Raw genomic sequence first — 7,524 nt, forward strand, 5'->3', positions numbered from 1 at the left:
CAATTCAAACGAGCCCTTACAGAATTACTTCTCTTACAGATAGTTGTGAAATAAAACCTTGTGTGGTTTGTCCCGCTCCTGCTGCGCCGTAATCCACCCTAGCTCAACTACTCCAACGACAGAAGGGTCTAGCACAGCAGGGATCCGGCCTCCAAACTGTCTTTCGCCACCTCAGATCTTCTTCCCTGCTGCGGGCAGCCATGACAACTGCATTACCATCATCAACCAAGAAGATGACCTCGAGGACTACATGGGTCCGCAAGAGAGGTCGCACTCTTTCGTGTCTGCTTACTTATGCATCGCATAATATGACATGCTACTTTCTCGTCCTGTTCACCGATTAGACTCTGAGTCAGCTCCAAACTAATGGTCAAACTTGAGTTTTTAAATGGTTGTGGGGTACATATTGGGGCTAGGGATGGCAATGAGTACCCATTACCCACGTACCCTGTGGGTAAAACCCCTACTAGGGTAAGGGTATGAGACAAAACGTTGCCCATGGGTATATAAATAGAAAAAATCTCAAACCCATAGGGTAGAGCGGGTACGGTATGGGTCACATAACCCATACCCGGGTACCCATTTACCCTTATAAATTTTAACAAATAAGGACAAATAACCTCTACACTTTGTCGTGAGTTTGTCAACTTAAAATTTATGACCATGTGCTACTATATATGACTATGTATGATGTTTTGATGCGTCGTTATTTACAACAAAGTTTTGATTTTTATAGAATGTTTGTTGTTTATAAGTATTTATTTATGTTATTATGTGTTGTTGTTTATTAAATATGATTGTATGTTGTTGTTTATAATTATGTGATGCTCGAATTAATATTATTCAAACACGGATATTTTTACCCGCGGGTACCCATTTATCCTGTCAGGTGATGGGTATGGGAAAACATTGTACCCACTAGCGGGTATAGGTACGGGTGATGGGTAAGCTCAATTGGGACGGGTAAGGGTATGGGGTGGCTCCACCCGTACCCAAACCCTGCGGGTGACATCCCTAATTGGGGCCGCAATCAAAAGTATCTATCTACTATCTGGTTAATCTCTGGTGTCTACTATGAGTTTCATGTTGGGTGGGAAACAAACAGTAAAGAAGCCATTATCTGTATTTTTTAACTGAAGACATTATATGCCTGCTATCATTGGTTTGGGTCTATCCACAGGTTGCTACCATCACTCTGGATTTCTGCACTCACTCCTTACATAATCTCACTATGTTTTATTCCTATGCTTGTCAGTTATTGTACACAATGGAATTGAACATGTAGAGCAAAAGATACGAGCCTTGCATGGCTATATAATTTCATGCAGACGTTGCCCCATGGTAGGCGCAAAGGCAGCCCCTCTCCATCCATTTTGGATTGCAATCGAGAGGAAGATATCTGTTCTTAGGGGGATTCAGAAGGAGAAGACCACTCCCCCCCTGAGGTATTCACTCTAACTTGGCGTGCAGATGTTGGTTATATCATGCATATGGTACCTTGCATAGCTTACTTTATACATCAAACTAGCACATATGCCCGTGCGTTGCAACGGGATTACACATGTTAAAACGCTGCTCCCAATCATAATAAGCTTAAACATACCCTCGGTTTTTTTAGAGTAATTATCCCATTGTTAATTGTATCCAAGGATTTAAATATTTCGCTTAAATGCACAATTGATAGCAGAGACTGCCAAGCAAAGGCAAAACTTAAAGTTCAGATCAATGCAGTACCTTGTCAGCAATCTTTTTAGCTTCTTCATTGCCTTGAAATTCCTATAAGTTGATCACTTATAGTATCAAGTGGCTTGTCTAGGACCTCTCATGCGGTGTGCTTAAGCACACAGCTTAGTTTACAGAGTCAACATGGACAACTTTAACAAATAAACGTATGCATTGCAGTATCATGCGCATGAGAAAATCGAGTTGTAAAACCTAGATGTCCAGAATGGTGGATAGTGTAAAAGGATAGACTACAAGTACCTTTAGGCTATTTTGTAGCATTCCATTGATTCATGACCAAGCCTTAAAAAATTGAGAATAGCATACCATTGGATCAAGTAAATCAAGAATACCATAAGCAAGTCCATAAGGAAAACTGTAGAATCATGACCACAAAGTGCAAATAAACACAAAATTTGCTTACTGTTGGAGCAAGGAATCTGCAAAAACCTGAATTTATTTATGCTGCAGAATGACCGGTCAAGTGTCATACACTGATACACTACAGCAGATCTTGTTCAACCCCAACCAGATAAGGCTTTTCATACACTAATGATGAATGTTGTTCTCTATCCCCCATCTAGATGCCAGAATAGCAAAGTCTTTAGGAGAATAATGCTGGAGTACGTCAGTTGGAGAAGGTTGCTCTGTATCCCCTATCTAGATGCTTAGATCATCCAAACCCATCTTCTACACAGAGAACACATGAAACAGAAGGTAAACTGTACTAATGACTATCATGAGACAAACTGAGAAAGTCCCACAAAAAGATAATGTTAGTGTGCTACTGTGCCCTACCCTCTAACCTGTAATTGCATGTATCCTTAGATTTTTATTAAGCAATGCACGAACATGTGCTTCAAGAGCAGCAAATATTCATGGCAGTGATAGTAAGATCTCACCTTAAATTCTAGTTCAAGAGGCAACACGCTCGCACACTCACCGACGGCAATGAAGACTGGGCAAACACCCTAATGGTCGCGATATGGGCAGCTCTTATGGTCAGTGGCGGCATCAGGTGGCGGTGGAGAACAGCGAGGACGGCTCCGATGATGACGGGCGACCGAGCATGGAAAGACATGATGCTAGTACTCAGAGTCATCCTCGATGTTGTCACTCATGATGCATCGTTTTCTTCTACATGACCAAACCATCTTTATGTTTATAAGCCATCATAGGGTCATCAAATTCAACAGGGCGGCCTCGTCGAGTCCGGTGTCTCCACCGTCCCAGACCTCGTCGTCCACCCCAACAGGACGAAGCTAGAAAAATGTTTGATGGGGTCATGTCTATGATAGTGGGGTCATCTTGTCTAAATGGACAGTAATTAGTACTAAACTAGTGAAGGATTACCTAATTTCATTGGGGTCAATTGACCCCAATGCTTACATGGGAGCTCCGTCCAACCCCTGCGCTCTGTCATTCTTGTCGCTGACGGAAAGCCTACATGGTGGGGGATTCCAAGCCATGAAAAAGGTGTGGGGCTAGCGCCCATGTGTGGTTGTAAGGTGGCGAAGCAACAGGGGCACAGGGCGATGCTGGGATGGGACGTGCGCGCCGAGATCCAGTCTAGTGGTCCCCTCGCCCACTCGTCGGCAGTCGCACGTTCTCCTCCTCGTGAGGCTCCTTCACCACCATGGGATCTACCTCTTCTCTCATTCAATAGTTGTAGTATATATTGTATACGACTTGGGCTGGATGTGTCTCTTTTGGTAGCAACGTAGTAGCAAGGATGCTTTCCTAGTTTTATACAACATGTCCCAGCAAAAAAAAGCTATGTACAACACGGGTTGGATGTGGGTTGAACGTTGGAAGTAAACAAGAATATTACCTGGGCCAGCGAGATGAGATCGGTAGCAGCAGATGCGCCCCGTCCGACTCAGAAACGTTATCGGATTTTTTTTTCTTTTGCAGGAACGAATCGATCCATCGACGTGCATCTTTTGCGGGAAGGGATCGATCATATCGATTTTTTTCTTGCGGGAACGGATCCATCCATCGATAGGTTGTTCCTGAGGAAAGATTGATCTTTTTTTAATCGGAACAGATCCATCCATCTTTCAAATCTCAACCATTAATTCTTATGATTAACATAAAATCAACGGATACAAAGAGGTGATGTATGGAGAACTATGAAAGCATCCTCCCTTTAATATTAGGTATAGATATGCCATCTACTTAGTTTAGACATGCTTTGTGTGAACGCCATCTGTTTAGTTTATTCATTGTTTATATGAATGATGCAACACCATCTTGTTTAGCCAGGCATCATATATGTGAATTTTGCAATGCCATCCTGCTTAGCCAGTCATATTATATGTGAATTATATTAGGCCATCCTTTTTTCGTTACGTATTGCATTTGTCAAAAATGTTAGTACATTCAACTACTCTTCCTGTGCATCAGCCATTTGACACGGCGATGGAAAATTCTGCAGTGAAAACAAGGTCATCAGAGCAGACTATGCTATCTGATGAAGTTCATATCTCACTGGTTAGGGATAGCTCCTCGGAGGAGGATTCAGAGACAGATGACCAGTCCTATTCCCCCCCCCCCCTCGAGGTGTATGCTCTAACTTGGCAGGGTTATGTTGCTCATATCGTGTGTATGGTGTCTTGCATTGCTATGTCATTTGATTAGTTTAGACAAGCTTTGTGTGAATGCCACATGTTTAGTGTCTAATTACAATATATGTGAATTATGCATTGACATCTTGTTGCAAGACATTATATATGTGAATTATCCAATGATATCTTGTTGCAAAGGCATTATATATGTGAATTATGCAATGCCATGTTGTTTAGCCAATCATCATGTATGTGAATTATATCATGCTATAATGTTTTTGTATTACGTGTTCCATTTGTCGACAATGTTTGTATCTTCAACTACTCTTCCTGTGCATCAGCCATTTGAAGCGGTGATGGAAGTATCTGGAGTGAAAACAAGGTATTCATAGCAGACAATGCTACCTGCTGAAGTAGACATCTTGCTGGTTACAGAGAGCTCCTTAGAGGAGGATTCAGAGACTGATGACCAGTCCTATTTCCCCCTGAGGTCTATCGTCAAACTTGACAGGGTTATATTACCCATGCCATGCATGTTGTCTTGCATTGGTTAGTTTTTACATCATATATGTCGGAGTTATTGGCTACGAGTAACCCGAAGACGGCAAGACAATAATTCAAGACATCGGGGCTAGCAAAGTCCCTCAGTCCGACTGCCCAACCGCTCCTGCCAGCTCCCCGTCCGACTGCTTTGCCCGGCCGGCTGTCGGCTGCTGACTGCGCCGACTAGCCGGCTGCCGACTGCGCCAACAAGCCGGCTGCCGACTGTAGCCGACCCGACACCAACAAGACAGCCACATCGTGGCGTCATCTACAGTGTACATGTCCCCTTGGCACTATTCTATAAAGTGCCCAGGGGACAAGCATGACATCCACCCATGCCTCTAGCTAGTTAGCTACCATGCCACTACCTAGCTTACTTCCTAAGCTACCCACATAGCTTACATATCAAGCTAGCCATGCCTATATAAGCTAGCTCCATCCATCAGAGGAGGACACTCAAGCATGAGCACTCAAGCACCACCACAGCCACTCCATTCGGCCACAAGCTAGCCACCCTCTCATTTGTGCTCATATGCATATACGAGGCCAGATGCCTGCGGCACTAACCTCAGATACAGCTCCAGGAGCACTCTGTACCAGATATACCAGATATACTCAGACATGTAGGAGTAGGGGTATTATCTCTCCGGAGAGCCCCGAACCTGGGTAAACTACCGCGTGCTACTCGCATACCCGCTCTCGGGCCTATCAGCAGTAGTCTTGCCCTCACACTAAGCCACCCTGTGGCATCTGTCGTCTTGCACCCCCCCTGAGAATACCACGACAGTTGGCGCCCACTGTGGGGCCTACTGATGCTGGTTTTGCAGTCCGGGCGGGATCATTTTCGTCATCACCGCGGCGTCGCCGTCGTCTCTCCGATAGCGCTCGGGGGCCCGACATCGACATGTCCCCCGGAATGGCCGCGAGGGGCGGCGCGTCCTCATCGTCGGCCTCGCCCTCTTCTTCACCACCGCCGTGGCGCCGAACGTCTGTCTGCACGCTGCGCCGCCTCGCTTCCCGCGGCCGTGTTCATCTGCGTGCGGTTCGCGTCAGCTCCCCTCCGCACTATGCCTAGCCCCGGCTGAAACGCGGGTCTGCTCCTCCATATGCTGGCCAGCAAGCCGAACGCTGCCTATACACTATCCAATAGCTACTGCAAGAAGAGTGTGCGAAGCGTGCAAGCAAACAAGCACCCTGGCACCTCGATTGATTCTATAGCTAGCTAGCTAGCTCTACGTACATATGTATACGTGCTACTGCTATCTCACTTTTGCATCGTCGCGTCACTCCGCTCCGCCGCGCGTGCGATTTTGCCCACGCTCGTCCTCATCTCAGGCAGAGCCTCGCGCTGCTCGCCCAGCCCGTTCCGCTGCAGCCGCGCGCCTCTTTCTCCATGGCCGCTCGTCCACGCCCCCACGCATGCCTTCTCCTCAGTGCTGCTCCGCATCTGGCGCGACTTCCAGTGGTCTGCGCACCCGCGTGCTACAGCTCCCCTGCGCGGCTCGCCTCCGCGACAGCACCACCCGGGCTGAGCCTCTTGTCCGTGCCTGTGCGGGCGTCCATCGCGTCGTTCCGCTAGCCACCCGGGTTGCCGCACCCTGGCCGGCTCCGCCCGCCTCTGCTCCGACGGCGTCCGACCTCCCCCCGTGCCGTCTTAGCTCCCGGCCGGCTCGTCGCCGCCCGCAACCGGCCCTGGCCTCCCGGGACGTATGCGGGGTCACGTTCTGCCCTGCGGCTCCGCCTGTTCTGACCGCTTGCCGGCTTCGAGCAGGCCGACTACCCGTCTGCCTCGCCATTCCGTATCCCGCCCCAACCGGCGTCGGCTGCATCTGCCTGGCCTCTGCCGGGTCTAGGCGTGCCGGCTGCGCTGCCCAGCACCACGCCCCCGTGGCCGACTCCCTCACCCAAACACCGGGATGCAGCGTCCGCACCGGCCCGCGCTGGCCCGCTCCCCCGCACCTCCGCCTGCGCTGCGCCCTCGCCCGCGTCGGCCCGGCCGTCTGCGCCGGCTGCAGCTCGGCGCTGCTTGCATCCCGACGACCCCCGCGTCGACTCCAGTCCGTCTAACCCACGTTGTCCCCGAGCGCCCGACCATGCTCTGGCCTCCTACGCGGCCACACCCGCCTGCCGGCTGTGCCGCCCGGCCGCCTGCTGGTTCCGCACCGGCTTCCGCGACCCGGCCACGCGTCCTCCCGCGCGCCGGCTGCCTCCTGCAGCACCCGGCCACCGCCTGCAGCACCCGGCCGCCGGGTCTCAGCACCCTTGCCAGCCGACTCCTGCTCGAGACGGCGCCCGCCGGCTACTTCCTCGCAGCTGGCCGGCTGCTCAGCCAGCCCCCGAGTTCGGCTTCTTGTGAAGAAAGAAGAGAGCCGGGTGGAAATAAAAGAAAGAAAAGTCGGAGGCCGGCCGCTGCAAAAAAATGTGTGTGCACATCTGGCTGCCCAGATCCGGCTGAAGAAAATGTCGGTGCCCACGACCGACTGGCAGAAAAAAAATGTGTGTGTGTGCATCCAGCTGCCTAGATCCGGCCGAAGAAAATGTCAGGTGTCCACGGCCGACTGGCAGAAAAAAATAAGAAACAAAGCCGGGTAGAAAAGTCAAAGGGCCGATTGCCCATGGCTGAAAAAAAGTGGGCGTCCGAGAAACGAAGCAGAAGAAATGTTTGTCCGGCTATGAAGGCAGACAAAAAGAA

Source organism: Triticum dicoccoides, chromosome 3A (genome assembly GCF_002162155.2).
Source record: "Triticum dicoccoides isolate Atlit2015 ecotype Zavitan chromosome 3A, WEW_v2.0, whole genome shotgun sequence".
Taxonomy (NCBI): Eukaryota; Viridiplantae; Streptophyta; class Magnoliopsida; order Poales; family Poaceae; genus Triticum; species Triticum dicoccoides.